The sequence below is a fragment of the Colobus angolensis genome, unplaced genomic scaffold (assembly GCF_000951035.1).
Source record: "Colobus angolensis palliatus isolate OR3802 unplaced genomic scaffold, Cang.pa_1.0 Scaffold294, whole genome shotgun sequence".
In the NCBI taxonomy this organism is placed as follows: Eukaryota; Metazoa; Chordata; class Mammalia; order Primates; family Cercopithecidae; genus Colobus; species Colobus angolensis.
The window spans coordinates 2291248-2310094 of record NW_012116199.1 but is presented as its reverse complement, the minus strand read 5'-3'; the positions used below and the strand labels follow the sequence as shown (position 1 = coordinate 2310094).

At 38.8% G+C, this 18847-nt stretch overlaps 1 protein-coding gene across 2 annotated transcripts in view; it reads left to right on the top strand.

Moving 5' to 3' along the window:
- TJP1 (tight junction protein 1) overlaps positions 1-18847 on the top strand; it is a 274337-nt gene that overhangs the window by 163848 nt on the left and 91642 nt on the right. The gene's annotated exons all lie outside the window — the stretch shown is intronic.

Genomic DNA, 18847 nt, shown 5'->3' with positions numbered 1-18847 from the left:
AACAATTGCAGATGCGAGAAGAGAGATGAGTAGTAGTAAGAGATGAGTTCTTACTTGGTAGGACTAAGAACTTTGTCTGAAGTGAGACTGCTATCAATTTGAATTCTAGTTCTTCCTTTCTCTTGCCTTAGAAATGGGGAAGTGATTCAGTCACCTTCGAAAGCCTTGATTTTCACGAGTTTAAAATGGAACAAATTGACACCAGTTCATGCTTTACCAATTTGTAAAGTTAAGTGCCTCTCAAAATTCTCTTTCCTCTCTTTGAAGAGAGCTGAATCTACTGATTACTCCCTTTCTTAGAGAATGTATGGAAAGAGAGAATATTTAAATATTGACCTTGCACTTTACACTTACTATTTCTACCAGCTGTGTCCATTAGTAGGAAGATGGAAAGGGAAAAGAATCATGTTCCTGGACTCTGCCCCTGATTATCTCGCGAATGTTTGGATCTGCACATAGTAGATAATGGGTAAATTAATTATTAAAAAATAGTGGGTTTTGGCCAGGTGCGGTGGCTCACGTCTGTAATCCCAGCACTTTGGGAGGCCGAGTCAGGCGGATCATGAGGTCAGGAGATCGAGACCATCCTGGAAAACACAGTGAAACCCTGTCTCTACTAAAAATACAAAAAAATTAGCCAGGCATAGTGGCGGGCGCTTGTAGTCCCAGCTACTTGGGAGGCTGAGGCAGGAGAATGGCATGAACCCAGGAGGCGGAGTTTGCAGTGAGCTGAGATCGTGCCACTGCACTCCAGCCTGGGCGACAGAGCGAGATTCCCTCTCAAAAAACTTTATAGTCAACTTTGTAATGTTTCATTATTAAATGGTGAAGGAAATCATTAAATAATACTAACTTTAACTTTCATAAACCTGCAATATGGCCTCCCTTTGTTTGAAATGTATTGATAGGCAGCATATTTAAATCCGATACATATGATTAAACATATAAAATAACTTCTTACCTTATGACTGGTGGTGATGTCAATGATTTGCTATTATTTTTATCACATTACATTTGTTTTTATTAAGACTTTCATTGTTTTTATTAGTATAATTTACATATAGTAAAATTGACCCTTAGTGTACAGTTCTGAGTTTTGACAAGCATACACAGTCATATAACCACAATTAAAATACAAGACAACTTCAATACGAAAACTTTCCCTTACACCTATTTTTAATCATCCCTGTCCCCTCACCTCCACTTAACCAATGATAGGGTTTCTTTTTGTACTTTTTCGCCTTTTCTAGAATGTCATGTAAATGGACTCATACAACATGTAGCCTTTTGAGGCTGACTTCTTACACATAGCCTAATGTATTTGGGTTTTCTCCATGATGTTACTCTATCAGTAGTTTCTCTTATTGCAGAGTAGCATTTCATTGTATGAATGTATAATTGTGTATCCATTCTCCAGCTGTGGTATATTTGGGTTCTATAGTTTCCATTGATTATGAACAAACCTCCTTTCATGTACAGGTTTTTGTATGAACATAACTTTTTATTTCTTTTGGGTAAATATTTAGGAAAAGACTTGCTGTGGGTCCCATGGTAATTATTTAAGTTTTAAAGAAATGGTCAAACTCTCTATACCATCTAACACCACCACTGGCAGTGTATAAGAGCTCCAGTTTTTCTGTATCCTCATCAGCACTTGATACAGGTTGAGCATCCCAAATCTGAAATCTAAAATGCGAAATTCAAAACTTTTTGAGTGATGACGTCATGTTTAAAGGAAATGCTCATTGAAACATTCTGAATTTTGGATTTTCAGATTATGAATGCCGAACTGGTAAGTATAATGCAAATATTCCCAAATCCAAAACATTTGAAATCTGAAACACTTCTGGTCCCAAGCATTTCAGGTAAAGGATACTCAATCCGTATTGTCAGATTTGAAAAGAAAAAAAAAAAAAAAAAAGGCTGCGCACAGTGGCTCACGCCTATAATCCCAGCACTTTGGGAGGCAGAGGCTGGTGGATTACCTCAGGCCAGGAGTTCGAGACCAGCCTGGCCAATATGGTGAAACTCCATCTCTACTAAAAATACAAAAATTAGCCAGACGTGGTGGCACATGCCTGTAGTCCCAGCTACTTGAGAGGCTGAGGCAGGAGAATTGCTTAAACCCAGGAGACAGAGGTTGCAGTGAGCCGAGATCGCGCCATTGCACTCCATCCTGGGCAACAGAGCAAGACAAATTGCCATTCAGTGTGTACCTAGTGGTATCACATGTGGTTTTAGTCTGCTTATCTCTAAAGACTAATGATCTCTTGTGCTCATTTGTTACCCGTATATCTTTGGTAAAATGTATTCAAATCTTTTGCCCATTTTTAATTGGGCTTTTCTTACTGAGGTTTTATAACCTTGTGGCAAAATACAACATAGACTTCACGTATTCAAGTCTGTTGCCCATTTTTAAGCCCTATGTTGCTTGTTTTTTGGTTGTTGAGTTGCAGTAGTCTATATATTTTGGATATTAGCCAGTTATTAAATATATGATTTATAAATATTTTTTTCCTTTCCATGGATTGCCTTTTTACTCTGTGATTGTTCTTTTTGGTACACAGAAATTACTGAGTTTTGAGAGGGTTTTTTTGTTTGTTTGTTTGTTTATTTATTTACGTATTCAGGATACAGGTTATCAGGTATTATTTTGTAAATATTTTTTTCACATTCTGTGATTTGCCTTTTCTTTCTAATGACAGTATCTTTTGCAGTACATGCTTTAAGTTTTGATAAAGCTCTTGCCAGGTATAGGGGCTCATGCCTGTAATCCCAGCACTTTGGGAGGCCGAGTCAGGCGAATCACTTGAGGCCAGGAATTTGAGACCAGCCTGGCCAACATGGTGAAAGCCCATCTCTACTAAAAATACAAAAATTAGCCAGGAGTGTTGGCATGTGCCTGTAGTCCCAGCTGCTCGGGAGGCTGAGGCAGGAGAATCGCTTGATCCCAGGAGGCAGAGGCTGCAGTGACCTGAGATCATGCCACTGCACTTCAGCCTAGGCGACAGAGTAAGACTCCGTCTCAAAAGGAAAGAAAGAAAAAATTTTAATAAAGTCCAGTTTGTTAATTTTTGCTTTTATCAATCATGCTTTTGGTTTTGTATCTCAGAAATCTTTGCCAAACCCAAAATCAAAAAGTTTTTCCTCTGTTTTCCTTTAAAAGTTTTATTTCAGTTAATTCTGTTTGTGCCATGAGATACGGGCAGAGAGGTTTTTTTTGTTCATACAGATGTCCAGTATTTATTTTGAAGAAGTGTTTTGTTTGAAAGGTTACACTTTGGCCGTTTAATTGCCTGTCTCCCTTTGTCAAAAATAAATTGACCATATATTTCTGGACTCCCTTGTCTGGTCCATTGATCTGTGTGTCTGCCTTTTTTACCAACTACTTCTGTATCTATTACTGTAGCTTTATATTAAATGTGGAAATCAGGTAGGGCAAATCCTTCAAATACTTTAAAAAATTATTTTGGCTATTCTAGCTCCTTTGCCTTTCTGTATAAATTTTAGAATAATTTTGTCAACTTTTATCTTCCATCCCTCAAAGAAAATAAAACCTGCTGGGATTTATTGGGATTGCATTTGAATCTACAAATCATTGGAGAGAATTAACATTTTAACAATATTGAATATTCCAAACTCTGAATATAATGTTATCTCCTCATTGTTTTATTTCTTTAATGTATTGTAGGTTTTGGCAAATAGATCCTGCACACATTTTGTTAGGTCATGTTTCTTGGTGCTGTTGTAAATAGTTTTTTTTTTTTTTTACTTCAATATTTGATTGTTCCCTGTTACTGTGTAGAAATGCAGTTTGTTTGTTTAATAGCAACCTTGCAGTCTTAAAATTACTAGTTGTAGGAACTTTCTTGTGTAGATTCCTTGGTGTTTTCCTATGTGTAGGCAGTCATGTCATCTGTGTATAGAGGCAGTTTTTTCCCTCCTTTTGAATGCTCTTTATTTCTTTTTCTTGCCTTATTGCACTAGCTTGAACTTTGAGGATGTTGTTAATTAGGAATGGTGAGCAGGCATACTTACCTTACTCCTAATACTGGGTAAAAGCTGTCTTTCACCAGTAAGTGTTTTTTTGGCTGATGCCTTTTATCAGGTTAAGGAAGTTCCCTTGTATTTCTGTTTTGCCATTTGTTAGATTGAGGAACTTCCCTGTATCTGGTGCTAGAGTTTTCTTTGTGGGAAGGGTTTTCATTACAAATTCAGTTTCTTTAACTTTGTGTATAAATATTCAGGTTATGTGTTTCTTCCTTGTTACAGTTTTGTTTTGTGTTTGGGTAGGTTGTATCTTTTTTTTTTTTTTTTTTTTTGAGACAGAGTCTTGCTGTATCACCCAAGCTGGAATGCAGTGGTACGATCTCGGCTCACTGCAGCCTCTGGGGTTGAAGCGCTTTTCCTGCCTCAGCCTCTCGAGTAGCTAGGACTATAAGCATGCGCCACCAGACCTGGCTAGTTTTTGTGTTTTTAGTAGAGCTGGTGTTTCACCAGGTTGGCTGGGCTGGTCTTGAACTCCTGGCTTCAGACAGTCCTCCCACCTCAGCCTCCCAAAGTGCTGGGATTACAGGTGTGAGCCACCGTGCCTGACTGGTAGTTTGTATCTTTCAAAATATTTGTCTTTATCATGTAAGTTGTTAAAATTACAAGCATAACATTGTTCATACTATTCCCTTTTTTTAATTTTGGATTTTGGATGGTTCTGTAAGGCCGTTTTGTTTTGTTTCATTATTTATATTGGTAATTTGTGTCTTATTTCTTGGTCAGTCTGGCTAGAGGTTTGACAATTTTACTGATCTTTTCAAAATACCTACTTTTGTTTTCATTGATATTCTTTATTCTGTTTTCTGCTTCATTGATTTCTGCTCTTATTTTAATATTTTCACCCTTTTGTTTACCTTGAGTTTCAATTAAGCTCTTTTGATAGTTTTTTTTTTTACTAGAAGTGAGATTATTCGTTAGAGACCACAGGTGCAGTTTGCTATTACCACATTACATCTTCTCCCTATTACTAATCCTTTTCAGTTTTTTCAATAAGCAAAATAACATAAGACACCTTTAAATTAGCTGAAGTATGTCTTCCCTTTGTATGCTCTTGCTTGGTTTTGTTGGGAATTCATGTGTAGGAAAATAATAAATGTATTTACCACAAACCTGTGTCTCATTAGCTCAGGGAAAGTGAGAAAGATCCTGAATATTAAGAAAACAGAATCTGGGCCGGGCGTGGTGGCTCACGCCTGTAATCCCAGCACTTTGGGAGGCTGAGACGGGCGGATCATGAGGTCAGGAGATCGAGACCATCCTGGCTAACCCGGTGAAACCCCGTCTCTACTAAAAATACAAAAAAAAAACTAGCCGGGCGAGGTGGCGGGCGCCTGTAGTCCCAGCTACTCGGGAGGCTGAGGCTGGAGAATGGCGTAAACCCGGGAGGCGGAGCTTGCAGTGAGCTGAGATCTGGCCACTGCACTCCAGCCTGGGCGACAGAGCGAGACTCCATCTTAAAAAAAAAAAAAGAAAACAGAATCTGATTTTTCTGACCTTGTTAAAAAGTGTCATACCAATTCATCGTGATAGGTAATGGCTCAGGCAAGTCTGTTACGATAATGCCTGTTTTAGATGATTAGTGCAGGTTCCATTTTGTACCTGGCTTCTTTCTGTGCTGCTTCAATTTTTTTTTTTTTTTTTTTTTTTGCCATGAGAGGGCAGCCCAGAAAATGTCATCAGAAGATACATAGAGATAAGAGAAGTGTATAACTCACAATTCTTTGGTTGTTAAATATACTAACTGTTGCACTAGGAAAATAGCTGGGTTTCCTCTGGGCCTTATCGCAGAGAGACTATGACAAAATCAAAGTCCTCACCAGCCATCCCTCCAGGAATGGTTTTTTGGTTGTTTTTGTTTGTTTGTTTGTTTGTTTGTTTGTTTGTTTTGAATTAAAAAAATAGATTTTCAGTGCAAGTAGTAATAAAAAGTCTCCCCTCAAAGAAAAGCCCCAAGACCTGATGGCTTCACTGCTGAATTCTACCAAATATTTAAAGAAGAATTATATCACTCCTACTCAAACTATTCCAAAAAGCTAAGAAGAGAATACTTCCAAATTCATTCTACAAGGCCAGTATTACCCTGGTACCAAAACCAGACAAAGACACAACAAAAAAAAGAAAACTACAGGCCAGTATCTTTGAACAGAGATGCAAAATCCTCAAACCAAATTCAACTACGTATTTAAAAGGTCATTCATTGTAATCAAGTGGGATTCATCCCAAGGACGCAAGGATGGTTCAGCACACTCTGATATGGTCTGTGTTTGTGTCCCTGCCCAAATCTTATGTTGATTTGTAATCCCCATTGTTTGAGGAGGGGCCTGGTGAAAGGTGATTGGATCATAGGAGTGGAGTTCTCATGAATGGTTTAGCACCACCTCCCCTTGCTACTGTGTAGTGAGTGAGTTCTCATGAGATCTGGTTCTTTAAACCTCCCTGCTCTCGTCTCTCTCCTACTCTGGCCATGTGATCTGTGTGTTCCCCTCTTGCCTTCTGCCCTGATTATGCATTTCCTGAGGCCTCCCCAGAAGCCAAGCAGATGCTGTCATGCTTGCTGTACAGCCTGCAGAATAGTGACCCAGTGAAACCTCTTTTTTTAAATAAATTGCCCAGTCTCAGGTATTTCTTTATAGCAGTGAGAGAACCACCTAATACTTATTCAGATCTGTAAATACGATACATCACATCAAAAGAATGAAGGACATAAAACGTGTCCATTTCTATAGATGCCAAAAAAGTATTCAGTAAAATTCAGCATCCCTTCATAATAAAAACACAGCTGGATGTAGAAGGAACATGCCTCAACACAATAAAAGCCACAGACAGATAAACCCACAGCTATCATGGGGGGGAAATCTGAAACCTTTCCTGTATGTAAGATCTGGAAGAAGGCAGAGATACCCACTTTCACCACCTTTCTTCAATGTGGTACTGGAAGTCCTAGCCAGAGCAATTAAACAGGAGAAGAAAAGAAAAGGCATCCAAACTGGAAAGAAAAAAGTTAGATTACCCTTGTTTGCAGACAACAGTATCTCAAATTTAGAAACAGCTAAGGACTCGACCAGAAACTGTTAGAACTGAGGTTTAGTAAACTTGCAGGATGCAGAGTCAGCATATAAAAATCAGCAGCATTTCTGTATGCCAAGAGCAAACAATCTGGAAAATAAACCAATAAAATAATCATCTTTACAGTAGCTACAAATAAAATACCTAGGAATAAACTTACCCAAAGAAGCAAAAAATGTCTACAGTGAAAACTATAAAACGCTGATGAAAGGTATTGAAGAGAACACCAAAAAGTGGAAAGATACTCCATGGTCGTGGATTCAGTGTTGTTGGAATCGGTGTTTTAAAATGGCCACAGTACCCAAAGGAATTTATAGATTCATTGCAACCCTTGTCAGAACACCAATGACATTCTTCACAGAAGAATGTTTTGGGATTGGAAAAACAATCCTAAAATTTCTGTGGAACCACAAAGACCCAGAGTAGGCAAAGCAATCCTGGGCAAAAAGAACAAAACTGAAGAAATCACATTACATACATTATGTGACTTCAAATTATACTCCAGAGCTATAGCACGGTGCTGGCACAAAAGCAGACACAGACCGATGGAACAGAATAGAGAGCCCAGAAAAAAATCCACACATTTACAGCCAACTCATTTTCAACAAAGTCACCAGAAACATTGGGGAAAGGACAGTCTGCAATAAATGGTGCTGGGAAAATGGGGCATCCACATGTAGAAGAATGAAACTGGACCCCTATCTCTTGCTATATACTAAAGCAAATCAAAATGGATTAAACACCTGAAATTATGAAACTACTAGAAGAAACATTGGGAAATACTGAACGTCATTGGTCTGGGCTAAGGTTTCTTGAGTAAGACTTCCAAAGAACAGGCAACCACAACAAAATGGACAGTGGGATCACGTCAAACTCAAAGCTGCTGCACAATAAACTCAACAAAATGAAGCAACAACCCACAGAACGAGAGAAAATATTTGCATACTCCCCAGCTGGCAAGAGATAATAACCAGAATATATAAGGAGCTAAAACAATAGGAAAAAGACATCCAATTTTAAAATGGGCAAAAGATCTGAAGCACAAGAGCTGAATAGATGTTTCTCAAAAGAAGACATATGGATAAATGGTCAACAGGTATATGAAAAAATGGTCAACATCACTAATCAGAGAAATACTCATCAAAACTATAATGAAATATTTCATCCCAGTTAAAATGGCTTTTATCAAAAACACAGGCAATAACAAATGCTAGTGAGCATGCAGAAAAAAGAGAACTCTTATATGTTGTTGATAGGAATGTAAACTAGTACAGTCACTATGAAGAATAGTATGGAGGCCAGGCATGGTGGCTCACGCCTGTAATCCCAGCACTTTGGGAGGCTGAGGTGGGCAGATCACGAAGTCAGGAGATCGAGACCATCCTGGCTAACACGGTGAAACCTCGTCTCTACTAAAAATACAAAAAAAAAATAAAAAAAAATTTTTACACAGAAAAATGGGGCAGGCGTGGTGGTGGGCGCCTGTAGTCCCAGCTTCTCGGGAGGCTGAGGCAGGAGAATGGCGTGAACCTGGGAGGCGGAGCTTGGAGTGAGCCTAGATTGCTCCACTGCACTCCAGCCTGAGCAACAGTGCCAGACTCTGTCTCAAAAAAAAGAAAAAATATATATATTATGGAGACTCCTCAAAAACTAAAAATAGAGCAACCATATGATCCAGCAGTTCCACTGCTGTGTATATATCCCAAAGAAAGGCCTGGGTGCGGTGGCTCATGCCTGTAATCTCAGCACTTTATGAGGACAAGGTGAGCAGTTCACCTGAGGTCAAGAGTTCAAGATCAGCCTGATCAAAATGGAGAAACCCTGTCTCTACTAAAATCCAAAATATTAGCCAGATGTGGTGGTGTGCACTTGTAGTCCCAGCTACTCGGGAGGCTGAGGCATGGGAATTGCTTGAACCCGGAGGCAGAGATGGCAGTGAGCCAAAAATCACACCATTGCACTCCAGCCTGGCAACAGAGTAAGACTCCGTCTCAAAAAAAAAAAAAAAAGAAAAGAAAAGAAAAAGAAATCAGTATATCAAAGGGATAACTGCACTCACATGTTTATTCCAGCATTGTTCGTGACAGCCAAGTTATGGAATCAACATAAGTGTCTCATCAGTTGATGAAGGGATAAAGAAAATGTAAATACGCTCTATGGAATATTACTCAACCATAGAAAAGAATGAAATCGTATCATTTGCAACAACATGAATGGGACTGGAGGACATTACGTTAAGTGAAATAAGCCAGGCACAGAAAGACAAGTGCCACATCTTCTCACTTGTGGGAACTAAAAAAAAAAAAAAAAAAGAAAAAATGAATTCACGGAGACAGAGAGTAGAATGATGGTTACCAGAGACTGGGAAGGGTGGTGGGGAAGTGGGGATAGTTAATGGGTGCAAAATACGGTTAGAAGGAGTAAGATATAGGCCGGGCGCGGTGGCTCACGCCTGTAATCCCAGCACTTTGGTAGACTGAGGCGGGTGGGTCAGGAGGTCGAGACCATCCCGGCTAACACAGGTAAAACCCCGTCTCTATTAAAAATATAAAAAATTAGCCGGGCGTGGTGTTGGGCGTCTGTAGTCCCAGCTACTCAGGAGGCTGAGGCAGGAGAATGGTGTGAACCCGGGAGGCGGAGCTTGTAGTGAGCTGAGATCACGCCACACTGCACTCCAGCCTGGGTGACAGAGCAAGACTCTGTCTCAAAAAAAAAAAAAAAAGGAGTAAAGTATAGTGTTTAGTAGCACAATAGGGCAACTATCGTTAATTTATTGTATATTTCACAGTAGCTAAAAGAGTGGAATTGGAATGTTCGTAACAACAAAGAAATGATAAGTGCTTGAGGTTCTGGATATCCCAGTTACCCTGATTGGATCATTACACATGATACTTGTGTCAAAATGTATGACGTGGATCCCATAACAACTATTATTTACTATAATAATTAAAAATAAAAATATTTTTTAAATCTTTGGACAATGAAAAAGTCTTGCCAGTGCGAGCTGAGAGAGTTATGTCAAAGCATAATAACTTAGTTGACTTCATTCTCTGAGGCTACAGAACGATACTTTCAACTGTCTCAGTCTTTTGGTGTTCTAAGATGATGCCAAATAAAATTTAGACTACCTAGAGCAGGGTCAGCAAAGTATTTATTTAAAGAGCCAAATAGTAAATAAGTATTTTAGGCTTTGCAGACCATAAATCTCTGTCAAAACTGCTCAACCCTGCAGCCGTATTGTAGAAGCAACCATAGACAACAGGCAAACGAATGAGTGTGGCTGTGTTCCAACTGTGGGCCATAGTGTACTGACCGCTGATTAGAGCAGTGGCTCTCCAGGTTTTATTATAAAGAGGGATCAACTGTGCAGTCCCTACCCATCAAAGATTCTTACTTAGTTTGTCTGGGCTGGGACCCCTAACACGTATTTTAAATAGGCTTCAGTTTGAAATGAAGGACTATGGCCTCTGGCATCCCACTTTTAAGAAACACTCACAGAGGAGTGAGAAAGCTTGTTCTCTCTGGGGTGAGCAAGTGGGGTTTTGGCAGTGGTAGTAACTGAAGGGGATAATTTGAAACTGTATTCTTTCAGCAGTAACCTGGAGTATAGATACTCTATATTGCCAAATAAGGACAAATTCATATTTTTTGACATCTGACAGTCAATTTTATAAAAGTTGGAGGTCATTTTATTAAAAAAACCATTTAATTGATGAGAACCTATCATTTTCTGCTATTTACTGTCTAGAATAATATATGCTTCATTCTTTCATTTGTATTTCCAGAAGGTGCTTTCTTCATCTTACATTTTAGAAACCATTGAAACCCTATTCATTCTTAAAGACTAAGTAATTTTTTGGTGTTCCACTGTGTGCCAAGCACTGTCGCACTCTTGTAGGCCCTGGAATTATGTCAGAAAAAAACAGGCAGAAATTGCCTCCTCATGGATTCTGATCTCTCTGCTGGTCCTCAGTGACAGTTGAATATGTACATCGGATAGTTGTTTACCCCATCTTCTACCACATGATAACTTTCACAAGGGTTGGAAATCTTAAGTCGGTTTTCTGTCCGCTTAGTGCTTGGTACCTAGTTCTGCCCCAAAAAACTGAATTCCCTAGGGTACCAGTCGTGTTGAATAAAAGTCACTCTTGGGAAGTCTACAACAGCACTGCCCAGTAGCAGTATAATAGAAACCACATATGTAAATTTAAGTTTTTTAGTCTTCCTATTAAAAACTGTAAAAAAAAAAAAAAAAGGTGACACTAACTTTATAATAGGTCTTATTTAGTATGTACAAAATATATTTCAACATGTGATAAGTTTAAAAATTGATCAATTGAGTCCTACAAAATTGTTCACTTTTCAATGTCAGCACCTTTCAGGTAACGCTAGCCATATTTGAAGTGCTTAATAGTCATATGTCTGATGCTTATCGCATTAGTGTAGGTGTGTAGCTTCAGACGGTAACTGCATGTGTTCATCTCTCCTGCAGCTGTAACACACCCACACCTTTTCAGCTTTCAGATACTCTCCCTTAGAAAATGCATACATTTTTCTAATTCTTTGGGAAATGAAGTGAATTCCTCAGGAATGAGTTGCTCATTGTTACTCTGCTTTTACATTTTCTAAAATAGAATTATGTAAAGGATTAAATGAGTATTTGTATACTAAAGCATTAAAAGATGAGTATAGAAAGCAAGGAAACTAGGCAAGAGATAATTTTAAGGGTAAGCTAGTGAGTGTTTCAACTAGGGAGGTGATTGCCTAAGAGGTAAACTTGGGACAAGGGTGCCAAGGCAATGCACTGGAGGGAAGAACAGTCATTAACAGACCCAGGACAGCTAGTTAACCACATGCAAAATAATGAATTTGGACCCTACCTCGCAAGATTTACAAAAATTAAGTTTAAATGAACCATAGGTGTAAGTATAAGAGCTTAAACTCTAAACCTCTTTGAAGAAAACAGGATTAATTATTCGTGACCTGGGTTAGGCAATGGTTTATCTGATATGATGTCAAAAGTGCAAGCAACAAAAAGGAAAACAAATATATTGGACCCCATCAAAATTAGAAACTTTTGTGCTGCCAAGGACACCATCAAGAAAGTGAGAAGATATTCCACAGAACGGGAAAAGATACTTGCAAATCATATATCTGATAAGGGATTTGTTTCTAGAATATATAAATAATTTTTATAACTGAACAACAAAAAGACAAATCAGTTGAAAAGTAGCAGATGATTTGAATAGATATTTTTCAAAGAAGATATATGAATGTGCAATAAACACATGAAAAGATGTTCAATATCATTAGCCTTCAAGGAAATGTATATCAAAAAGTATAGTGAAATACCCCTTCACACCCACTAGGATGGCTATACTCAGAAAGACAATAAATATTGGCAAGGATGTGGATAAATTAAAACCTTTGTACATTGCTGATAGGACTGTAAAATGGCGCAGCTGCTGTAGAAAACAGTTTTAGAGTTCCTCATAGAATTATTATGGGACATAGCAATTCCACTCATAGGTGGACACCCAAGAGAAATGAAAGCAAATGTCTACATAATAAGTTAATACATGAGTGTTCATGGCACCATTATTCATAATAGATCTATTAGCTGATGAAAAATGAATAAACATTTTGATATATACATAGAATGGAATATTATTTAACAATACAAAGAAATGAAGTACTGATACATGCCACAACATTGATGAACCTTGAAAACATTATGCTAAGTGAAAGATGCCAGTCATAAAAGAACATATATTATGTGATTCCATTTATAAGACGTATTCAGAATAGGTGAATAGAGAGTTGTTAGTGGTTGCTGAGGCTATGGGTTTGAGAGATGATGGCTAAAGGGTGCAGAGTTTCTTTTTAGGGTGATGAAAATGTTATAAAATTTTGATGGGGTCCAATGTATGTGTTTTCTCCTTTGTTGCTTATACTTTTGACATCATATTCAATAAGCCATTGCCTAACCCAGGTCATGAAGATTTATTCCTGTGTTTTCTTCAAAGAGGTTTAAAGTTTAAGCTCTTAGACTTAAACCTATGGTTCTTAAAACTTAATTTTTGTAGATGTTGTGAGGTAGGGGTCCGAGTTCATTATTTTGCATGTGGTTAACAAGCACCGTCTGTAACCAGTGATGGTTACAACTATGTACATACTAAAAACCATTGAATCATACACTTTAAAGAGTGAATTTATGATATATGAATTATCTATCAATAAAGTGATAAAAGAAATTTTACTTATCTGTCAAACAGCTCCAAACCGCTATCTGATAGATGTAAGTATTTAAGCTGAAGCAAACATGTAATCTAAGATACACTCCCTTTATCTGGTAGAAGGCTATTATTTGCACTTACAGAGTGCATTATGAGTTTTTCAGACCCTTCATTATATTTATCTGTGAAGTAGGTGTTAACCATGTGAAATAAGGTGAGTCTCAGAAACGTCTAGTAAAATGCCCCTTAAGAGCTAGAACTTGAACCCAGGTTTGGACTCAGCATACTGTGCTCTTTATGTGTCATATATATATGTCAGGTTTAATTTACAGTTTTTAAATGTGGCTGGCACAGTGGCTCACACCTGTAATTCCAGTACTTTGGGAGGCCAAGGTGGAGCGTCACTCTAGGCCAGGAGTTCAAGACCAGCGGAGGCAACATAGTGAGACCCTGTCTCTACACACCCCCCAAAAATGTAGCCAGGCATGGTCGTGTACACCTGTAGTCCCAGTTATTTCAGGAGGCTGAGGCCAAAGGATCTCTTGAACCCAGGAGTTTGAGGTTACAGTGAGCTGTGATTGTACCACTGCACTCCAGCCTGGGCAACAGAGTGAGACCCTGTCTCTAAAAAGCAAAAAGTTTTTGGAACCTAATTTCTGAAATTAAGAACTCATGTAATTCACATATACTACACAAAGGTCTCTCTATACATGGAATACAGTGAATAAAATAAAGGGTAGGTCATTTGGCAAGGGAGGAGCCAATGTTTGTTTAGAACATCGGTGGTGAGGCTAATTTTATAGGGAAAATGACAGTCTTAAAGAAGGGGAATTGGAGGTATTCTGTAGGAAACTGGAAATAGGAAAATGGAACAGGAATGAAAAATGAAAACTATGATTTGGGAATCAGAATGACAGTAAGAATAAACAGAAGGACACACACAATTTGACTAGCCTAGGGACCCAAGTGTTAAAAAATCGAATCCATCTGACAGTCATAGAAGATTGAACGTTTTGAGAACTACCAAGTTGGTAGAAAATCTGCGGTGCTTGGGTCTTGTGACTTCTAATCTGTTTGGGCTGTCCACTAATTTTGAACAGGCCTTTAAAATCTTTTGAGACCCCCATGGAATCAAAGTATATTAAAGTTGATAACATTAAAATCTCTCTTATGCAGATGAGGGAACTTAAATCTGTGGAGGTCTTACATAAGGTCATGATTGGTACACGGGACCCAGGCCTACTGACTTCACCTGTAAGAAGGGAGCTGGAACAGACAATTGCTGAGGCTCCATCTGATTTTCAGATTCTGTAATCTCAGTGGCCACTGTGAAAACAAATGGCTAGAACAGGTCCCATTGAATGTTAATTGAAATTCCATTGAAAAGTTAATTGGAAGAATAAGAGGAGAAAATAAAACTGGAGTTAGTGAGGAAAGTTATAAGTTAGCTGATTGTACAAGTTTGATGTGGACAAATGGGAGAATAAAACAAAAGGCAACAAGTGGAATCCTTAAGTAGGTAATTGGGCATATTCAATAGGAACAGAGAGGAATCTTTGGAGAAGAAACTAAGCAGTTATTTGTGAAACAGGAGCAACTTTCAGGAATTTTTTTTTAAGGAACCAAGAAATACTTTAACCAGTGAATGGGTGAGCAGACCTTTTCTGTGAAAGGCCAGATTATAAATAGCTTGACTTTGTGCACCACAAGGTCCCTGCAATTATTCAGTGCAAAAGCAGTCATAATTATATGTAAAGGAGCGGACGTGGCTAGTGTCCAGTGAAACAGGACACATAACTGAAAAAATTCCAGGACCCATTTCCAAGTTCTAACATAAATTCAGTTGTCTAGCCAGGCATAGACATATCAACGCAGAAGTTATTGCTGCTCATGGCTGCTTAAGGTTTTGAAAATTTGAAATATGGCAAGTCTTTGCTGCTCCTTTCTTCCATCCCCAGAAGCTAAAAGTTATCCTGTACATTTTCTCATGTAAACACACTTTTAAAAATCAACTATCTTGGCAGAACTGCACAATTTTTACATTAAACATAGATGAGAAAAAAAGTCACATTTTCCATTTCTGTTGAAAACCCCTTGGGAATGTGCCATGATAGTCTGTTAGTAAGTCTAAGACAGAGAGCATATTATTGCCTCAGAGTAATCTACCTCTGTCAACTTTGATTACTGGAAACAGTAAAAAAAAATTTTTTTTCATAGGCTATCATTTATTTCTGTTTTAAAATGGTTTTTTACCATATCTAGATTATTTATATCATTTAATCCTTTAATCCTTGTTTAATCTCGGTATTATAAATAAGTACAGTATACATTTAATGCTTATCACCAGTCCTATCCATGTATCTCTTATCATTTTGATTGTCAGAATGTTACTCTCTATTAGATTCCTTAGGATGAGATAATAAGACAATATTTCCTTTGTTCTTGCATGTTGACTGGTTTATTTGTGTTTTTTGTACTTGAAGGTCAGTTTTGTTGAATATAAAATCCTTGACTCGGCTGGGTGTGGTGGCTCACGCCTGTAATCCCAACACTTTGGGAGGCCGGGGTGGGCAGATCACCTGAGGACAGGAGTCCGAGACAAGCCTGGCCAACGTGGCGAAACCCCATCTCTACTAAAAAAAAAAAAAAAATTTTAGCCAGTCTTGGCAGTGGGCACCTACAATCCCAGCTACTTGGGAGGCTGAGGCAGGAGAATCCCTTGAACCTAGGAGGCAGAGGTTGCAGTGAGCCGAGATTGCGCCATGGCACTCCAGCCTGGGGGAGAAGAGCAAAACTCTGTCTCAAAAAAAAAAAATCATTGAGTCACTATTTTTTTCTTAAAATTCAGTCATTTAAATATATTTTTGGTGTTTAGTTGATATTCTCAGATAACTCACATATCCACAGTGATGTAAACTCTTTCAGTACCTAGTTTCAATTTTTTCAAAAATAGTATCAGGAAAGTTGTTTGTTTGTTTGTGTTTGTTTTTGTTTTTTGTTTTTTCCCTTATTTTGATTTGCTTCTTTAGGGTTCCTGCTGTTCATATATATCATACTTCTTTTGCTTGTCTTCAGTGTTTGTAATATTTCTCAAATCCTTTTTATAAAATCTCTTGCGTTCTTTTTTAAAAAATGTTATTTATTTAAAAACTTTTAGGTTCAGGGTACATGTGCAGATTTGTTACGTAGGTAGACTTTTGTCACGGGGGTTTGATGTACAGATTATTTCGTCACCTAGTACTAAGCCTAGTGCCGAATAGTTACTTTTTCTGCTCCTCTCCCACCTCCCACCCTCCACCCTCTGGTAGTCCCCAGTGTGTTCCCTCTGTGTCCATGTGTTCTCATCATTTAGCTCCCGCTTATAAGTGACAACATACAGTGTTTGGTTTTCTGTTCCTGCGTTAGTTTGCTAAGGGTGATGGCCTCCCATTACACCCATGTTCTCGCAAAGGACATAATCTTGTTCTTTTTTATGGTTGCATAGTTATACTACATTTTCTTCATCCAGTCTTCCATTGATGGGCATTTAGGTTGATTCCACATCTTAGCTATTGTGAATAGAGCTGCAGTGAACATATACATGCATGTATCTTTATGATAGAATAATGTATATTACTTTGGGTATATACCCAGTAATGGGATTGCTGGCTCGAACGGTAGTTCTCCTTTCAGCTCTGAGGAATTGCCATACTGCCTTCCCCAGCGTGTATAAGCAGTGCCTTTTCCCTGTAGCCTTGCCAGCATCTGTTATTTTTTTGACTTTTTAATATTAGCCATTCTGACAGGTGTGAGATGATATCTCTGTGTTTTTGTTTGTTTCTTTGAGACAGAGTTTTTCTCTTTTTGCCCAGGCTGGAGTGCAGTGGCACAATCTTAGCTCACTGCAACCTCTGCCTCCCGGATTCAAACGATTCTCCTGCCTCAGCCTCCCAAATAGCTGGGATTACAGGCATGCACCACCATGCCTGGCTAATTTTTGTATTTTTAGTAGAGATGGGGTTTCACCATATTTGTCAAACTGGCCTTGAACTCCTGACCTAAGGTGATCCACCAGCCTCAGCCTTCCAAAGTGCTGGGATTACAGGCGTGAGCCACCGCGCCTGGCCGCTCATTGTGGTTTCGGTTTGCATTTCTCTGATAATTACTGCTGTTGAACATTTTTTCATATGATAATTGGCAACTTTTTTTTTGAAAAGTGTCTGTTCATGTCCTTTGCCCACTTTCTTTTTTTTTTTTTTGAGACGGAGTCTCGCTCTGTCGCCCAGGCTGGAGTGCAGTGGCGCGATCTCGGCTCACTACAAGCTCCGCCTCCCGGGTTCCCGCCATTCTCCGGCCTCAGCCTCCCGAGTAGCTGGGACTACAGGCGCCCGCCACCTCGCCCGGCTAATTTTTTTTTGTAATTTTAGTAGAGATGGGGTTTCACCATGTTAGCCAGGATGGTCTCGATCTCCTGACCTCGTGATCCGCCCGTCTCGGCCTCCCAAAGTGCTGGGATTACAGGCTTGAGCCACCGCGCCTGGCCAGCCCACTTTCTAATGCGGTTGTTTTTTTCTTGTAAAATTGTGTATAGATGCTGGATATTAGACCTTTGTCAGATGCATAGTTTGCAGGTGTTTTCTCATATTCTGTAGATTGTCTGTTTACTCCTTTGATGGTTTCTTTTGCTGTGCAGAAGCTCTTTAGTTTAATTAGTTTCCATTTGTCAATTTTTGCTTTTGTTGCAGTTGCTTTTGGCGTCTTCGTCATGCCATCTTTGCCAGTTCCTGAGTCCAGAATGGTATTGCCTGAGTTGTCTTCCAGGGTTTTTATAGTTTTGGGTTTTACGTTGATGTCTTTCATCCATCTTGAGGTGATTTCTATGTATGTTACAAGGAAGGGTTCCAGTTTCAATCTTCTGCATATGGCTAGCCAGTTACCCCAGCACCATTTATTGAATAGGGAATCCTTTCCCCATTGCTTGTTTTTGTCAGCTTTGTCGAAGATCAGATGCTCGTATTTGTGGCCTTATTTCTGGGCTCCCTGTTATGTTCCGTTGGTCTGAGTGTCTGTCTTTGTTACAGTACCATGCTGTTTGGTTACTGTAGCCCTGTAGTTTAGTTTGAAGCTGGGTAACATAATGCCTCCAGCTTTATTCTTTTTGCTTAGGATTGTCTTGGCTGTTCGAGCTCTTTTTTGATTCCATATGAATTGCATTCCTGATTTGGCTCTTGGCTGTTGTGTATAAGAATGCTAGTGTTTTTTGTATATTTAATTTGTATGCTGAAACTTTGCTGAAGTTACTTATCAGCTTAAGGAGCTTTTGCACTGAGACCATGGGGTTTTCTAGATATAGAATCATGTCATCTGCAAACAGGGATGGTTTAACTTCCTCTGTTCCTATTTGGATGCCCTTTATTTCTTTCTCTTGCCTGATTGCTCTGGCCAGGACTCCCAATACTGTGTTGAATAGGAGTGATGAGAGAGGGCATCCTTTTCTTTTTTTTTTTTTTTTTTTT